The following is a 20,400-nucleotide window of genomic DNA, read 5'->3' as shown; positions in this document are numbered from 1 at the left end:
TATCCTAAGGACAAATACACACACACACAAACGCCCGAGGGAGGACTCGAACCTCCGCCGGGACCAGCCGCACAGTCCATGCCTGCAGCGCCCAAGAACGCTCGGCTAATCCCGCGCGGCACGATCCAATCATCTTCACTTGATCCATCGCACAATGATTATTGAAAGAGAATGAGATTTTCACTCTGCAGTGGAGTGTGCACTGATATGAAACTCTCTGGCGGATTAAAACTGTGTGCCGGACCGAGACTCGAACTCGGGACCTTTGCCTTTCGCGGGCAAGTGCTCTACCAACTGAGCTACCCAAGCACGACTCACGTCCCGTGCTCACAGCTTTACTTCCACCAGTACCTCATCTCCTACCTTCCAGACTTTATAGAAGCTCTCCTGAGAACCTTGCAGGACTAGCACTCCTGAAAGAAAGGATATTGCGGAGACATGGCTTAGCCACAGCCTGGAGAATGTTTCCAAAATGAGATTTTCACTCTACAGCGGAGTGTGCGCTGATATGAAACTTCCTGGTAGAGCACTTGCTCGCGAGAGGCAAAGGTCCCGAGTTCGAGTCTCGGTCCGGCACACAGTTTTAATCTGATAGGAAGTTTCACTAACGAGAGACCCGGTTTGAAGGTTCAGATCCAATTATCAACTCTATTCCATCGACCGCACAGAGATTAACGAGATACATTGAGGATGGTTTCGCTCCTATCATCAGCTTTACTCGATCGTGTCATCGCACAATAACTAATGAGGGACTTGGTGGAAGATTTTGATCCAGTCAGCAACTTCATACGATTGATCGAACAGTGCTTAAAGAAGCTTGGTGGAAGGTTCCGATCCAATCACCAAGTTTACCTGCGATCAGATAAGGTACCACGGTTTACGATATGGGGGATTCGTCCTGTGGTCTCCTTGTGAGTGAGTGTGGCCCAGACACGTGCCACTCACGTGTTGGCCGGTGGTTCCCCGGTAGCCGGACCACACGTGTTACAGCTCGGCACTGTGAGCGCGCCTCGGCGGTGCCCCGCAGCGGGCTGTTCACGCCGGATTTACGAGGCCGCGCCAAACCGCCGGCGACGCGTGTCTGACACGTCCTTGAATTACCGACGCAGTCGGCCATAAATTAAATAGAAAGGCCGGAATAAATTCCGAAAGGTCACGGCTCGAAACTGAGAGAGGAAATCAAATGTGAAATAATTTTACGCTACGGTTTTGTTTCTCATTTTCATCCCTAGCACCTACGGTCTAGTCAGGTGTATTAAAGAGCTGTTGGAACAACTTGTCTGGCAAATTTTAATGGATGTGCTCTTTGGCGGTGAGGACGGACAAGCGATGCTCAGTAACTGCTTCTGAAATCTAATAACTTAGTCTCCATCAGCGAGACACCGTCATGGTTAGTTGTGCAAGAATACAAGTCGTTATTACGTCGAGTGAACACCTATCCTCAGGCAAAGTTTTCATTTGTGTTGCACGGTGAACATATATTTCAGTGGGGAGCTACTCATTAACTCTGAAGTTGGTATCCACGTCACGTCCATGCTTTCAAATTTGAAATGTTGTTTCCGTGGAGGTGGGAGTGAATCACGGCAATCGTTTTATGATCTGAGAATGGCCGATGCCGACCAAAACCGGTCATTTCGTTTGGAATTCGTTTGATTCTGCTGGACAGTAATTTATTTTCACAACAATTAATCACTGTGCGCAATCAATCGACTGAAATGTCGTTCGGTCCAAAAGCTTTCAAAACTGTTTGAATACTGCACAGAGTAGCCAGATATCCGAATCAACATCTTATACCAGTTCAACTCTTATCTAGCCATTTTCTACTTCTTCAAAAGTTAGGGAGCGTTTCACATCATGCAAAATGTGATCTTAGAGCTATTTTTCTGCGTTGTTTTAGGTTTACGTCCTTGCTCGCATAAAATAGGATTAGCACAGTTGTATGTTTGCGTGTAACCAAAAAGGTTTCATCATAGTTGCGGCATCCTCAGTGCGAGTTTGTTTCCTCTTTTAACACAAATGGTACAATTTTTGTGTACTTCGAACATGTAAGCACTGGGTTATTGCTGCTGTGTAAATCACGTTTATGACTACTGTATCTTACTCTTACATTACAACTTGAATTTTCTGTAAATGTCCCTTCAGCTATAGACTTTATAATAAATGCAGAATACAATCTGCAACATTGGCATATCAGATAGTGTCGCCACCGGATAATGAGGTCTAAATTGTGACACTGGAAAAAGTATATCGATCCAATAAATATTAGGTTGTGTTAACATTACTACCGCAATCTTAGTTCTCACATCATAATTTCCAGTATAATCTTACTAGTATAGTAAATTGCTATAGCATTTTTCCTACATTCGTGACACCTGCAGGCATTGTTTACTTTATTGCTGCTTCTTTAGATATGCCCTGCTTTTCATAGGTGAAATCTGTATTTCCCACTTTCCAACCACAAGCAGAAGTAGTCGACGCTCGCACTCACTAACTTCATCTCATAAAATCTTCTCTCATTACTTATCTTCATATAGCTCATCGCCTATCATTTATAGTCAGCAAAAAGTCTAGCATTGCAAGTACATCTTATCTGCCGAATAATTTTTGTATTTTGAGAACGTTTACGATTCTATTACGCTTTTTTGGATCACTCCTGATGATATAGTTGTGATGAATATTTAGGGCCCAGTATAACGTACTGGGTTCCATTAAATAAAAAATTCTTCGAGCTAATAACGTACCTGTGAAGGTATTACAAATGATGGTATCATACAAGGGGCGCTCGAAACGAAACGAGACGGAGGCATAATTACAAAAACCAATACCTGTATGTTAGAAGTATTGACCCTGGATGTTGTGACACATGTTCCACTGTGACACAAGGCGGGGAATGGCTGTCTCATCAAATTCCCGGGGCTGCAATGTAAACCAGTTCCGCATGTACAGCTGGACGTCGTCGTCCGAGGTGAATCGTTTGCCCCTCAGAGCCTTTTTAAGGGGACTAGAAACGGCGTAATCACAGGGAGAGGGGTCCGGACTGCATGGAGGGTAGCCGAGAACCTCCCATTTGAATTTCTGCGGGAGTTCCGCGACTGTGTTGGCGCATGAGGCTTTGCATTATCGTGGAGCAGAACGACACCACGGGTGAAATTGCCTGGTCGTTTTGATCTGATCGCTTGGCGAAGGGCGGTCAAGGTTTGCGAGTAATGCTGGGCATTCACTGTTGCCTGTGCTGCAGGAAGTGAATCAGAAGGGTGCCATCTTGGTCAAAGAAGAACGTCAGCATAACCTTCGTCTCGGAACGACGTCCAGCTGTACGTGCGCAACTAACATCGCGGGCCTGGGAATTTTATGAGACAGCCATTCACCGCCTTATGTCACAGTGAGACAAGTGTCTCAACAGCCAGGGTCAATACTTCTAACATACAGCTTTGGTTTATGTATTTATGCCTCCGGTTCGTTTCTTGTTGAACGCCCCCTATATTTATCAGTCGACAATGCGGTACAGTGTCGAAAGCCTTTATCATCGGCGTCTATTGTCTTTGAATAAAGCGAACTGTTATTCACACGAGTGGTTTTTCTTGAACCAAAGTTGATCAAGGTCAGAAACATGTTTTCTTCAAGGATAATCTTCGAGCTTAAGATACCCTACAGGCATCAACAAAAGAGGCCGCCTCCGGTAGCTGATTGGTACTGCCGGCACGGTAGCTCAGCGGGTTCGGTCAGAGGGCTGCTCGCCCTTTGTAATTAAAAAAAGGAAAAGAAAAACTGAGTTAAGAAATCAACGATCAGCTTGAGCGGATGTCTTGTGACGTCAGCCCAGACCAAACGCAACGAACAGTACCGAACAAAATGAAAAAAAAAAGTGGTCAGCGTGACAGAATGTCAATCCTAAGGGCCCGGGTTCGATTCCCGGCTGGGTCGGAGATTTTCTAAGCACAGGGACTGGGTGTTGTGTTGTCCTAATCATCGTCATTTCATCCCCATCGACGCCCAAGTCGCCGAAGTGGCGTCAAATCGAAAGACTTGCACCCGGCGAACGGTCTACCCGACGGAAGGCCTAGTCACACGACATTTACATTTATCGACAAAAGACAGATGTTAGTGGCGAATATAATTTTTTTACATCCTTTGTTTTACCATTTTGCAAACAGGAGTGATCTTCCGTCGTTTCAAATCACATGTGATTACTCATTACGCGTGAGAAATTTCAGTACAGTGATGAAAACACAGCGAAATGGAACAGTATATGCACGTGCCTAGGCAACGGGGTACATGGTATATCGTTTTCGGTGTATCCGTACACCAATAGTACAGTAGTAAGAGCCACAGTGATCACATTCTCCACGTCAAAGGAAGGTACAGTCACATTAATCTGACACACGCCTACGTCCGAAGCGAACGTGGAGTACCCACTCACAGACGTCAGGTGGTATCACTAGCAGTGGAGGATTTATAAAGCGTATAGGGGAGCAGGAAAACAGTGCAGTTGTTATTGTATAGCGGAAAAGGAGCGATTTATGTGACTCCAGTAAAAGGAATGATCATTGGCTTTCGGGCCAAGGGAGGAACCATTCCCGAAACGGCGAAGTTTGAAAAATGTTCGTGTGCGGCCATGGTTAAAGTGTACTGTGCATGGCAAATGGGCGCTATCGAAAACCGGCGCCGAGGCTGCCCTGATGCGCCACGAGCCGTAGACGTCAGGGGTGATTAACGGTTGTGGAGATGCGTACTGGCGAATAGACGTGCAACTGTTGAGCAACTGACACCCCCAGATGAACGAAGGAGCTACCAACAGTCTATTCTCAACGACCGTTCAATGAACTTTGCACCCATTCTGACTACTGCTAATCGGCGACGAAGGCTGGAATATGCTTGCTAATACTGTAACTGGACGTCCAGTGGGTGGTGACAGATGGCCTTTTCAGATGAATGTCGTTCTAGGCATCATCGGGCGTGAAACATCTGAAACATCCTGCAACAATCGCCGGAAAGCTCCAGGCCTGAGACAGGAGCTATATGGTCTGGGAAGTGTTTTCATAGCATTCCGTGGGTGAGTTCGTCATTCTGCAAGGCACAATGGATCGACACAAGTATGTCTCAACCCTTGTGGACCATATCCATCCTCACATGCAGTTTGTTTTTCCTCGCCATGACTGCATGTGTCGGTGGGACAACGCAACGAGTCACACAGCTCGCAGTGTGCGTGCGTGGTTCGAAGTGCACCTGTTCAGCATACTCCCTGGCCACCCAATTTCTTGGATTTAAACCCAGTCGATACTCTGTGGGACCGCCACGGCAACGGAGTTGGCATGGCTCCACAACTCTGTCTGTACCTCTCAGAAACTCACTCTCTTTCTGCACTCTCTTTCTCACTCTCTCGAAAGCCAAACAAGAAGAAAAACAAGCTAAAGCTAAAGGAAAAGAAAAAATAATAAATCAACAATAATGCTGATAGTTTATAAAATCAAACATCTTAGAACTACCAATTAGAATAATGAAAGACAGTAAAATCAGCGCTGCAAAGGTGGTTATTCATGCTCTCGATAGGTGGTGACATTAATGTGACTGGACCGTGCATTTGCGAGAACTGTGCCATTCGGCTGCGTTTTAATCACCTCATTTTCACTTCAGTGATAAACGAGGGTCACGACGTACAACACACCAACTCCTATTTTGGAAAATAAGGCTCTGTAAGTTTTTCATGTGTTAACGTATTTTGTTTCAAGTAAATGTTCAAATGCGTGTGAAGTCTTATGGGACTTAACTGCTAAGGTCATCAGTCCCTAAGCTTACACACTACTTAACCTAAATTATACTAAGGACAAACACACACACTCATGGCCGAGGGAGGACTCGAACCTCCGCCGGAACCAGCCGCACAGCCCATGACTGCAGCGTCCTAGGCCGCTCGGCTTTCAAGTAAATGTTCAGCTTTTTTGCCAAATACTGCGTTTATGACTCTAGTGAATCCGCTGATCATAACTGCCTCTTACAAGGTACTCTTTCAGCAGAGACTTCTGTGTTTGTAGTAAACTGGTGTGCAAAACGTAATGACGAAAGTAACTCCTATATAATGAATCGGTGCCAAGTTACATAGCTCGATGAATTTTGAACCACACTTAATAAGAATTTGTACAGCATCGTACTGAAGGTAAATACACAATGAGAATTCAAAGAAAATAATTACTCTGAAGTCACCGCGGTTCACGATTGTCCGCTGAGGATTACAAACGCTTGGACATAGTTCTTAATAGGTTGCGTCATCATCACTTGTAAAACCATTATCGATAGTAAGCAGGTCACGCTATGTAATTATGTGTTTGTAACTTTGAAGTGATTGTTGTGTACTAGTTAAGATCTTTGAATTGTCAGAGGGAAGTGGAAGTTTATGAAGTATATAGTACAAAAACTTAATAATGTTTAAAAGTAATGAAACTGTGTAAAATATGTATACTTGTAAAAGAGAAATTGTACTTTGAATACTGGTTCTTACTTAGGGAAGTTATATTATATAAAGGAAAAGGTGTAGGGAACCCCCTCCGTAGCGGAAGGGGCTTGGTGCGTGTTAAAAGGTGGATTTGGCGGTCGATTTGGACGGCAAGAGAGAGAAAGACCACATTACGCGGTCAGTGGCCAGCAGTTGTAAAGTCAACACCGTAGGTGCCATGTGAGGCATTCGGAAGTCGATTTATGTTGAAATTGCCTCGGATGTGGTTTCGGCTGTAATGTGGTGCTCTTGTATTATTGAATGGCTCTGAAATGATCAATACGTTGCCAAAAAGAAATCTGAAAAGAGCCTTAAACTGCAAGAGGTGAGACCAGATAGCCGCCACGTGCTTGCCACCACTATTGATCCACTGCTCCACTAACTTCAGGAAATCAGATATGTATTTTAGTATGGACCAGTATATTTGTGTGTGTTTCTTTCAATAATAATTTCAGCGATGAAAATATGTGTTTGAACTTTGAAATTGCCTGATCATGAAACATGCAGGGTCCTATCCTAAACATGCTAAAGACCGAGTATCCTTGTTCTGAATAACCATTGAATTGTTTCTAATTTGAATGTGCCAAAGTTTCAGTGTTGAACTGTATAAATGATGCTAGTTAAAGCACCTGCTTCACAGGTAACGAAAGAGGCACATAATTTGAGCTTTCATGAAACTTAACTTTGTTGTGACTATTAATAGAAACTAATTTCTGAAGTTTCATTTGAAAATATTGATTGAGTTAATTGCTATATAGTGTTGGAATACAAACAAATTCAAGTGGGGTTGAAATCCACATTAGTGTAATGCAATTGTCTCTGAAATAGTTACAGAATTTATCTATAGAGTAAATGACAGTTTATGGGCCCCCACTATATTCTTTTCTACTATGAGAAATTCAAACTAAAGATTGTTCTTTTTGTTGCTATTGAAAGAGATGTGTGCCATTGGTAATAATGAAGGCATAACAAGCATAGATGTAGGATTATTTAATTTCATTTGTGGTATGTATGTGTTAGCTGGAATCAGAACTCTTTCCACGCCCAATTTCAGTCCAGTGTGTCTTTAGTAACATCTTAATGTTGATTTAGTATTGAATTAATTAATGATTCCAATAGTAACTTCTATTATTATGAGTGAATTATTATTTAGTTCTCTATGTTTGCTGGTTTGTGAAAAAAACGCTATCTACTGCTAACCACTACGTACTTCGTTAATTAGTTGTTGGTATCCATTGCACTGTTTAAAAGGAGCATCAATGGAAGTCTTTTCAGCAATCCATGTTAATTTTCCTTTACACTTAATGTTTCAAAGTGATGGCTCTCGATCTTCCACCATAATCGAGTCCATCAACATGATGTGGCAAATATGAGGTAGCCAAGGGGGTGGAAACATGGGTTCTATTATGCCAAGACTGCTTGGTAGGAAAACGCAATTCATTAGCAGGAGTACAAAACAAGAAATTATTTATTACTTAACTTTGCTGTAGTCCTTGATCAGTTAGTTGACAGTTATAGAAGACACGGTAGGCTAAGCGTCTGTAGAATGACATAATTTACAAGACACAAATCTTGCAGTGACAAATTAATATCTCGTAATCTTGAATGTCGAATCCGGTGAATTTGAAGACTAACTTGGAACTGGGCTACAAAGACTTGATGGCAGCAGTGACTGAGCTGCAGACGATGACTAACATCGGCGCTGGCTGACCACTGAGCGCGGCTACTAACTGTAGACTGGCACAACTGCACAACTCTCCTGCTGCACATGAAGTGGCCTAGCAGCGCCTCGCGGCGAGCGTAAGTACTGCGACTGGCTGTGTACTCTTTGGCTAGCACAACCGTTCTTCTGTTCCGTTTGTCGAGAGAAATGCATCCGGCGGATCGATCTCTCAGGCGGCGGTGTGGTCGTATGACTTACTACATCAAACAAAGTATCATTCGTATGACTGACTACATCAAACAAAGTATCATTCCTAATTATGCTGGCGACCGTTTAGTATTTCATTTACGTGAACTTTGCTACTTTCATTACGTACAAAATTAAAGTCTTTCAAGTTTCTATTAACTGCCATGGTCAGAAAATTCATTAGGTAAAAACACGGTCAAATACAAAATTTCTCCCAGAGGGTAACGTTAGTTGTGAGGGCATTATACTTAGCACTAACTTGCAGCATATACACTACTAGCCATTAAAATTGCTACACCAAGAAGAAATGCAGATGATAAACGGGTATACATTGAACAAATATATTATACTAGAACTGACATGTGATTACATTTTCACGCAATTAGGGTGCATAGACGCTGAGAAATCAGTACCCAGAACAACCACCTCTGACCGTAATAACGGCCTTGATATGCCTGAGCATTGAGTCAAACAGAGCTTACATGCCGTATACAGGTACAGCAGCCCATGCAGCTTCAACACGATACCATAGTTCATCGAGAGTAGTGACTGCCGTATAGCGAAGAGCCAGTTGCTCGACCACCATTGACCAGACGTTTTCAGTTGGTGAGAGAAGTGGAGAATGTGCTGGCCATGGCAGCAGTCGAACGTTTTCTGTATCCAGAAAGGCCCATACAGGACCTGCAACATGCGGTCGTGCATTATCCTGCTGAAATGTAGGGTTTCGCAGGGATCGAATGAAGGGTAGAGCCACGGGCCGTAACACATCTGAAATGTAACGTCAATGTGAACAAGAGGTGACCGAGACATTATAACCAATGGCACCCCATACATATCCGGGTGATACGCCAGTATGGCGATGACGAATACACGCTTCCAATGTGCGTTCACCGCGATATCGCCAAACACGGATGCGACCATCATGATGCTGTAAACAGAACCTGGATTCATCCGAAAAAATGACGTTTTGCCATTCGTGCACCCAAGTTTCGTCGTTGAGTACACCATCAAGGGCGCTCCTGTCTGTGATGCAGCGTCGAGGGTAACCGCAGCTATGGTCTCTGAGCTGATAGTCTATGCTGCTGCAAACGTCGTCGAACACGTGCAGGTGGTTGTTGTCTTGCAAATGTCCCCATCTGTTGACTCAGGGATCGAGACGCGACTGCACGATCCGTTACAGCCACGCGGATAAGATGCCTGTCATCTCGACTGCTAGTGATACGAGGCTGTTGGGATCCAGAACGGCGTTCCGTATTACCCTCCTGAACCCACCGATTCCATATTCTGCTAACAGTCACTGGATCTCGACCAACGCGATGAGCAATGTCGCGATACGATTAACCGCAATCACGATAAGCTACAATCCGAGCTTTATCAAAGTCGGAAACGTATGGTACGCATTTCTCCTCTTTACACGAGGCATCACAACAACGTTTGACCAGGCAACGCCGGTCAACTGCTGTTTGTGTATGAGCAATCGGTTGGAAACTTTCCTCATGTCAGCACGTTGTAGGTGTCGCCACCGTCGCCAACCTTGTGTGAATGCTCTGAAAAGCTGATCATTTGCATATCACAGCATGTTCTTCCTGTCGGTTAAATTTCGCGTCAGTAGCACGTCGTGGTGTAGCAATTTTTGTGGCCAGCAGTGTACGTTATACAGTGAAGGCGATACATGCTCTTCAACGTGCTCCCACTGTGGCAACAAAGTTGGTAAGGAGTTCTTGTGGCGGGGCGTACCATTCCTCCACCAGTGTGGTTGATGGTCTTTGGTGCATGTGAATGGAGCATTATGTTTCTCACACGCACTCAATGGGTTTTAGGCCACGGGGAATGAGCCGGAAAAGCCCTCCCGATATGTGGACCACCAAAACGATCATTTTCTACAATGCTGAACGTACCCTCATGTGGTGTGAGGTGGGAACACGTAACGCATCCAGGAACACTATAAAACGTCGTCGTTTAGGTGGTCCATGTGTTATGGCGTGGGAGCCATAATGCTACGTGGGTGTACTGACCTCCAAATCTTTGAAGACGGTACACTCATCGTCGTAATTGTACCACTGTGCTTCTTGCCCGCGTTCGTTGTTTCATAGTTGCTCTCGTCCCTGACTTCAAGTTTATGGATGACAATCTACGACCGCAGCGAACAGCGTGGGTGGAGGAGCTGTCGGAACGGGAGGACATTCACTGAATGGACTAGCCTGTCACTTCTCCAAACATGAAACCCTCCGAGCACGTGTGGAATCCCTTGGGAAGACGTACTGCAGCATGTCCATATGCGCCTACTACATTCAGTAGCTGTCAAACTCGCTGGTGTAGAAATGGAACGCTCTGCTACAAGTTCTCCTTAGGATAATTGGGGACATCATTTGAGCACATTGTAGAGCGTGCTGTGCCGTCCGTGATGATCACAGGCCCTATTCAGTATCATTTGCTGCCTTTGGTAATGTCCAGGGGACCATTATGCTTCGCAATGACTGCAGTGTAACTACTGTATTTCAGTGAAACTGTTATTTCTTTTCCCCTTGCGTATATCTTTCAGTCGCCTTTTGTGCTGTACTGTAACAGTTGTTTCCAGTTTTGGTCCAAGTTTCATCGAGCTATGTTACTTGGCAGTGACACATCGTGAGAAAACTACTTTCATCCTTAAGTTTTGTCGTCCAGATTCGTTAAATTTCGAACACCGAATTTCACAAACCAAGAGTTTTACAGTCAAAAAACATTGTGGATGGTGGAAGAGACATCATCTCCGTACTTTAATGTCTTTTTATTCGGCTTCAACCGTTCGAGATCGGAAAGTTCCCTTGTTGATGTCATAACCTGTTGCTGTTACGCCATGGATCGTCATGTCACAACCTTACAAAACTCGTAAAGGTACAAATTTAGTTTTGCAATTATAAACAGAATTTGAGTAAGGGAACAAAGTTACTTTAGCCAAGTCTGTATAAATAAAATCTATACATCATAACAGACTATTCGTGCTAATTCACATCTACAGAATTTGTGACCTTGTTCACTTAAGATAACTGCCAATCAATAACAACACGTTACCTGCTTTCCAAAAATGGATTAAACTGGTTTAAGATATTACGCTTACCACGTGTCACACGGAATTTTCCGCAATTACATAGAAATTTGTCCGGTTCCATGGCTATGTGATCAGCGTTATTGCTAGGCCGAGAACCTGGTCAGTTGCCGGTACTAACAAGGGTTGTCAGTTGGCGGAAAGTACGCACTCAGCCTCACTAAGCCAACTGAGGATCTACTTCTGTGAGAAGTTGACACGGAGGTTTGGAAAGTCGACAACGGCCGGGAGAGCTGAGAGCCAACCACACACCCCTCCATGCCACAGCCGATTGACGACATTGACGGAGAACGACACGGCGTTCGGTCGGTCCCGAATAGCCCGCCAGGAACATTACGCGAGGCTGACAGCGTAGAAATTGGTCAAGTCGTTATCACGTAAACGTGGACATGATTTGCAACGTAACCGGCCACTGTAGCGCTCTCGATCAGCAGGTTTCAGCATCAATTTGCGCGACAAAACACGCATTTTTTTTCCCAGTCAACATTCACACATAAACCAGCGTGAACTTCGTTAGACACTAGCTGACAAAGCCAACCTTGCTTGGGTAGTCATTTTGTCAAGTTTTTACTAGCAACGAAAACAAAAACAAAAAATAGCTATGGTTGCAGTCAAGTATCGAAAGAGTTTCATTTTTCGTGAAAGCAGCGTTGAAGTTATGAAACGGTGGTACAAAGAACTATACATACTTCAACGAAAACAAAAATGAGTGTGTTTGCAGTGAAGTATCGAAAATGTTTCATTTCCATGTACTCGTTCCAACACCTTTGCAGTTATGAAACAGCAAATATAATGTACGAATGCGTAAGTACAGTATCCGAACTAAGAAACTTGGTGCCGGATAGTTTCTGCGGGCTGGACGCAGTTGCTTCGCGTGTCTGCAAAGTGATTTTATGAACGCCTCTTCATAGCTCTGCAGACGGCTGTCGTTCTCGTCTACAGTCTTTTGCACTTCACAGTTGAAAAGTAATCAAAAATTCTGCCAGGTTTCACAAATTTCCTCAAGTAGACTCGACTGTAGTAGTGTCTTGGAACGCAGTAAAGGATAAATCTATTAAAACTTCACGCATGATGCGGCATTTTTTCACCGTCTCGGTGTCCATGACGTCATATCATTTGAACAATGTGTCGTACAATGATATATTTGTATACGTACATTCAGCGACATATGTGAATAGGTGGCTCGTAAGACCAAAGCGTTTGTTGCCTGCCAGTAAGGGATATGTGTAGCAAGTCTGGTTGAAACCTGTCAGGTAGTTTATGAGGAGTTGTGGAGCATACACACACACACAAAAAAACACACACACACACACAAACACATACATACATATTTATAATATATATACATTATTGAAAAAGGACGAAGAAAATTTCGAAGCATGTTGCGTAGCCAGGAGTAAAGACAGACCCAGACTACGATTTAGTGGTGGTGAACGGCAGACTGAGCCTAAAGAGAATAGGGCTTAAGAGTAAATGTGGAAAGAAGTGAGTAATGGTGAGCCCTGTCTACAGTTCTCTGGAACTGTAAATACTGCTTTAATACCACAACAGGCTGTTCAGTTGAAGAGGAATGGACATCTCTAGAAAGAACGATCACAAAAGTTGGACAGACAAATATAGGTAACAGAAAATGTAATTAAATCGACCGGTGGCACCAGTAAGCGCCGAAATGTTGAGAGAAGACGAGAAATAGAGCAGTATAACTCAGTTAGCAACGAAATAAACGGAGAGCTTTGGTAGATTTGCTATCAAATGAGGAGGACGGCATAATGTGATCAAAAGTATCCGAACACCTCGAAAAACATACGTTTTTTCATATTAGGTTCATTGCGCTCCCACTACTGCCAGGTACTCCACATCAGCGACGTGAGTAGTCATTAGACATCGTGAGAGAGCACAATGGGACGCTCCGCGGAACTCACGAACTTCGAACGTGGTCAGGTGATTACGTATGTATGCGAGATTTCCACACTCCTTAACATCCCTAGGTCCACTGTTTCCGGTGTGATAGTGGAGCGGAAACGTGAAGGGACACGTAGAGCACAAAAGCGTACAGTCTGTTGACGGACAGAGACCGCCGATAGTTGAAAAGGGTCGTAAAGTGTAATAGGCAGACATCTATCCAGACCATCACACAGGAATTCCAAACTGCATCAAGATCCACCGTAAGTACTATGACAGTTAGGCAGGAGGTGAGAAACTTGGATTTCATGGTCGAGCCGCTGCTCATAAGCCACACATCACGCCGGTAAATGCCAAACGACGCCTCGCTTGGTGTAAGCAGCGTAAACATTGGATGATTGAACAGTGGAAAAACGGTGTGTGGAGTGACGACTCATGGTACCCAATGTGGCGATCAGATGGCAGGGTGTGGGTATGGCGAACGTCCAGTGAATATCCCTGCAATGGACTTGCCTGCACAGAATCCTGACCAGAATCCCGCAGAAGACCTTTGGGATGTTTTGGAACGTCGACTTCGTACCAGGCCTCATCGACCGACATTGATACCTCTCTCCATTGCAGCGCTTTGTAAAGAATGGGCTGCCTTTCCCCAAGAAGTTTTGTAGCACTTGATTGAACATATGCCTGCGAGAATGGAAGCTGTCACCAAGACTAAGATTGGGTTAATACCATACTGACTTTCAGCATTACCGATGGAGGGCACCACGAACTTTTTTAAGCAGGTGTCCTGGTACTTTTGATCACATAGTGTAATATCTCTTCAGAATTACGAAAATCGTTGAGGAAAGTGTTAACAACAAGAATATTCAGTTTGGTTTGTTGAATCTCTCAGTCTGGAGAAGTAGTATCAGACTTTCTGAAAGATATCATGCACACATCCCGAAAGTAGTAAGTCCAGATAAATACAAAAACTAACGAACAGTCAAGTCAACACCTCATGCATCCAAGTTGCTACAAGAATAATATACAGAAGAATGGAAAAGAAAATTAAGAATCTGTTAGATGATGACCAGTTTGGCCCTAGGAACGGTAAAGGCACGAAAGAAACACATTGCATTTGATAATGGAAACAAAATTTGAGAAAAATCAAGATAAATTCCTAGGATTTTTCGACTTAGGAAAGACTTCCGACAAAGTAAAATGGTTCAGAGTTCGAAATTGAAGTGACCCTTAGGGAAAGTCGGATAACGTACAATACGTACAACAACGAAGAGAGAGCAATAAGAATGGAAGACGAAGAACGAATTGCGCGAATTAAAATGGATGTAAGACAGGAAGGCAGACTTTCATCCGTACTGTTCAGTCTGTATACCGAAGGTGTAATGACGGTCGTAAAAGAAAGGTTCGAGAGGGCGATTAACATTGAGTGTGAAAGAGTATCAGTGATAAGGTTTGATCGTGACATTGCTGTCCTCAACGAAAGTGAGGAATAATGCAGTAACTGTTGAACAGAATTAGCAATACGGATTGAGAGAAAACCGAAGAAAGACGAAAGTAGTGAGGCGTAGCAGAAATGAGACTGGCAGTTAATTTAATATGAAAACTGGATACCACGAAGTAGACAAAGTGAACGAATTCTGCTCCTTTGGAAGCAAAATAACGCATGACGTGCGAAGCTGGGAGAACAGAAGAAGCAGAGTATCAAAAGCAAAGAGGTCATTCCTCAAAACAGTCGTCTACTAGTAGGCCTTAGTCTGAGGAAGAAATTTTTGAGAATACAGTCTAACTTTGGATCACAGCACTGTATGGAAGGGAATCGTGGATTGTGGGAAGACCAGAGAAAAAGAGAATCGAAGCATTTCAGATATGCTAGTATAGATTGGTGTAGAAGTTAACGTGGCTCAAACGAGGAGGGTCTCTGCAGAACCGGCGAGAAGAGGAACTCGGGAGAATTACTGACAAGAAGAGGGGACAGGATAACAGGACACTAGTTAAGGCATCAGGGATAACTACCATGGTACTAGAGGGAGATGTAGAGCGTAACAGCTGTAGAGGAAGACGGAGAGTGGGATACATCCAGCAAAAAATTGAGAATGTAGGGTGCAAGAGCTACTCTGAAATCAAAAGCCTGGCACGGGGGAGAAAGCAGCGGTCGGCCGCCTCACCCAAGTCAGAAGACTGACGACCACAGAAAAGAGAACAATATTTATAGATATTTGTTGTAGATTTTAGTGTATCTGAGAATTTGTCTGTATTCTGTCGTTTACGACACCACAAGAAGAATTCGTGGTGAGCAGTATCAGTCCAGCCAGAACGCCGATATGTTGAACTAACACCTTGATAAAATGTTGTTGCAGTATGCCGGAATGCTCAAATGAAATTTCGACCATTTGTGATCCCTGGATTACGAAAGCAGTACGCTTCCAGACACCCTACTGAAACATGATTTGTTGATAAAATAACAGTTTTATTTTTACCGTTGTTGCCTTCACACCATTCATTTTGAATTCAAGCATTGTTTAAATGGAGGCGCACCAGTCTTTTTAGAGTAAAACGATGCCTTCAGACGGCGGTATTGTGGCACGTTGACTACCGACGTGTCTTTTCCCAAGTATTGTTATATCAATCGCAACAAATACGAGTCACTATTTACGAATGTGAAATGCATTGGCACCTTGGAAAAATATATTTTCATAATATGCAAGTTACAATACGTGTTTTACTAAGGACGGTCCTTTCGCTTCAGAAAGATGTGTGTATTCGGTTCGGCATGTGGCATAGTAAGCGATCTTCCACGGCGTTAGTTCACGTTTTTTCAGCAAGTTGTGGAAATACGACGAGATCTATTTTATAGATGCTTCGAAGCGTGAAATTCCGGGTCATGACGTCACAAATCTCGTCCCGCTCGATATCTACGTTCGTGTTCGTATGTCCTGTGATGACAGGTTAGCTCATCATCTCATTCACAATATATATAAATGACCTAGTAGATAGTGTCGGAAGTTCGATGCGGCTTTTGGCGGATGATGCTATAGTATGCAGAGAAGTTGCAGCATTAGAAAATTGCAGCGAAATGCAGGAAGATCTGCAGCGGATTGGTACTTGGTGCAGAGATTGGCAACTGACCCTCAACATAGACAAATGTAATGTATTGCGAATACATAGAAAGAAGGATCCTTTATTGTATGATTATATGATAGCGGAACAAACACTGGTAGCAGTTACTTCTGTAAAATATCTGGGAGTATGCGTGCGGGACGATTTGAAGTGGAATGATCATATAAAATTAATTGTTGGTAAGGCGGGTACCACGTTGAGATTCATTGGGAGAGTCCTTAGAAAATGTAGTCCATCAACAAAGGAGGTGGCTTACAAAACACTCGTTTCGACCTATACTTGAGTATTGCTCATCAGTGTGGGATCCGTACCAGGTAGGGTTGACAGAGGAGATAGAGAAGATCCAAAGAAGAGCGGCGCGTTTCGTCACAGGGTTATTTGGTAACCGTCATAGCGTTACGGAGAAGTTTAGCAAACTCAAGTGGCAGACTTTGCAAGAGAGGCGCTCTGCATCGCGGTGTAGCTTGCTGTCCAGGTTTCGAGAGGGTGCGTTTCTGGATGAGGTATCGAATATATTGCTTTCCCCTACTTATACCTACCGAGGAGATCACGAATGAAAAATTAGACAGATTCGAGCGTGCACGGAGGCTTTCCGGCAGTCGTTCTTCCCGCGAACCATACGCGACTGGAACAGGAAAGGGAGGTAATGACAGTGGCACGTAAAGTGCCCTCCGCCACACACCGTTGGGTGGCTTGCAGAGTATAAATGTAGATGTAGATGTAGATTTACATCTACATACAACTCCAAAAGTCACCGCTTTGTGCGCGGCGTAGGGTACCCTGTACCACTGCTAGTCATCTCCTTTTCTGTTTCATCTGAGCGAAAGAAAACCGACTGTCTGTATGCCTCTGTACGAGTCCTGATCTATGTAATCTTTTCTTCGCGGTCCTTAAGCGAAATGTACGTTAGCGGCAGTACAGTCGCTCTACAGTCAACCTCAAATGCCGTTCTCTAAATTTTCTCAATAGTGCTCCTCGCAAAGAACGTCGCTTTCCTTCCAGTGATTCCCATTGAGTTCCCGAAGCATCTCCGTAATACTTGCGCGATGTTTAAACTTACCATTAACACATCTATCAACCTGCCACTAAATTGCTTCTGCGTCTTCCTTTTTTCAGACATAGTGCGGATCCCAAGCTCTCGAACAGTACTCAAGAATAAGTCGCTTTAGCGTCCTATATGCGGTCTCTTTTACAGATGAAATACCACTTCCTAAAATTCTTCCAATAAACCGAAGTCAACCATTCGCCTTTCCTACTGCAATCCTTACATGCTCATTCCATTCCATATTGTTCTGCAACATTACGCCTGACTGTGGCAAGTAACACACTACTTATACTGTAGTCTAACATTATGGGTTTGCTTTCACTAATCACGTGTACTAACTTGCATTTTTTAAAGATTTGGAGCTAGCTACCATTCATCACAGAAATAGAAATCTCGTCTTAAGCCATCTTGTACCCTCCTACAGTCACTAAACGACAACACCTTAGCATTCAGCGTAGCACCATTAGCAAACAGCCGCAAACTGCTGCTTACCCTTCCTGCCAGATTATTGATGTAGATAGAAAATAACAGCGGTCATATCACACTTCCCTAGGGCACTCCGGACGATATTTCGCGGACAACGTACTCGGTTCTGTTACTTAAGAAGTCTTCGAGCCACTCACATACCTGGGAACCTATTCCGTATGCTAGTACTTCCGTTAATAGTCGACAGTGTAGTACCGTGTCAAACGCTCCACGGAAATTTAGGTTTATGGAATCGGACAGGGTATCATATGAGAAAAGAGCGAGCTGAGTTTCGAACCTGCGATGCTTTCTAAAATCGTATTGATTCGTGGGGAGAAGCTTTTTGGTCTCTAGGAAATTTATTATATTCGAACTCATAATATGTTCTAGAGTTCTGCAGCAAACTGATTTTAAGGATATTAGTCTATAACTTTACCGGTCCGTCCATTTGTCCTTCTTATTTACAGGAGCCACCTGCGCTTTTTTCAGGTCGCTTGGGAGTCAGTGGCAGGCGAGAAATCAGCGAGAAATCGTAGCTACGTTTGGGGCCAATGCCATAGAGTATATTTTGTAAAATTTAACTGGGATTCCATCAGGACCTGGCGACTTATTTGCTTTCAACTTTTACAATTGTTTTTCTACACCAGTGATGAGTACTGCTGTGTCCTCTTTACAGGAGGCTGTGCCACGGTCAAACGGTACGATTCTCCTGCGTGAACGATTTCTTAATTGCGAAACTTAAAATTTCGGCTTTACTTTTGCTACTGCCACGCCAGACTGGTCAACGAGTGACTTGACAGAACTCATAGACCCACTTAGCAATTTTACGTAGGACCAGAATTTTCCTGGGTTCTCGGCAAGATCTGTTGCTAAGGTGTGACGGTGATAGCTGTTGTAAGGTTCGTGCATCGATCTTTTTACAAACACACCCATCCCGTCACTAGTGTGCTGCTGTGTAGTTGACTGTTACTGATAATTTTTTTTCCATCCAGAGTAAATATAAGGTTAAACGTAGCGCATAATCGTATGCATTAACTGCAGGGATCGTAATTTGCATTTAAGATTCCCTGAAAAACTAAAAAAAAAAAAGAAAGGTGTGTACCTGCATCTGGGCCTCTAAACTTTACGTGATAAACTCACATATATTCTACAAGTTATATAAATTCGTTGACTGTGCCGAGTAATTGAATATTTCGCAATAATTTATAAATACTAGAAGTTGGCAGTTTGGTGTTAATTGGGCTTCATCATCCTTGCGCCTAGGCAAACAGAGAAAGCTCGCGATCGACTGGAGGTTAAACGTACTTCAAATATTCAATAGACACTCTCACGGTATGATTATTAACGCTGACGCAACGCACATTCTCGCATGGATGCGCTGCCAACGGAGTAATTGCAGCGTTTGCGCCGGGGAAGGCGTCCCGGGGAATGCTGCCCGCCTACGCGGAAGACTGTGTCGTCGTCGTCAACGTGTGTGTGACCTGCGACCGCTCGGGACAGGACAGGTCTGCGGTGTTCCCAGGTCAGCGGGGACTGACCTCGGCACACTTGGCTGAGCACGGATGAGTGTAGACGCGCTACTTTGCGTGGGCAGGCAGTCTTTATGGGAAGGGTATTATTGCGTCTACGTGTCGCGGCCTTTGCAGTTTTTCTTTGACCTAGGAAAGTAGAAAAGCCGTGCGTGTGTGCGAATGGTGTCACAACAGCTCTCTGTGACCTGCAGCAGTAGAACAGGTCTCCGCTTTTTCATCGTCAAAGGAGAGGTTAACACGAATTGTCTTCAGAAGAGACTACACTTTTGTCATAACGACCGCCTTGCGACAGCTGACGTACAAATTCTACTCCAACGTCATTTGAGTGATGTGGTGTGCTCACTGAGTAGTAAATCGCTTACAACAAAGAAAACGAAATTAAAAATGGTTTGAAGGAAGGAGAATACTGACTTGCTTAAAACGGAAACCAAGGGACGACGAGGTAGAAGATGCCACCCCAGCTAGAAAACAATACTCTTCCTCGTTTTGTAAATAAAGTCGCCTTTTCTTCTTGAAGCCGGCCACGGTGGTCTCGCGGTTAAGGCGCTCAGTCCGGAACCGCGCGACTGCTACGGTCGCAGGTTCGAATCCTGCCTCGGGCATGGATGTGTGTGATGTCCTTAGGTTAGTTAGGTTTAAGTAGTTATAAGTTCTAGGGGACTGATGACCACAGATGTTAAGTCCCATAGTGCTCAGAGCCATTTGACCCTTTTTTTTCTTCTTGAAAATGGTTCAAATGGCTCTAAGCACTATGGGACTTAACATCTGGGGTCATCAGTCTCCTAGACTTAGAACTACTTAAACATAACTAACCTAAGGACATCACACACATCCATGCCCGAGGCAGGATTCGAA

The sequence above is a fragment of the Schistocerca americana genome, chromosome 5, assembly GCF_021461395.2.
Source record: "Schistocerca americana isolate TAMUIC-IGC-003095 chromosome 5, iqSchAmer2.1, whole genome shotgun sequence".
Classification (NCBI taxonomy): domain Eukaryota; kingdom Metazoa; phylum Arthropoda; class Insecta; order Orthoptera; family Acrididae; genus Schistocerca; species Schistocerca americana.
Note: the sequence above shows the minus strand (reverse complement) of the source record.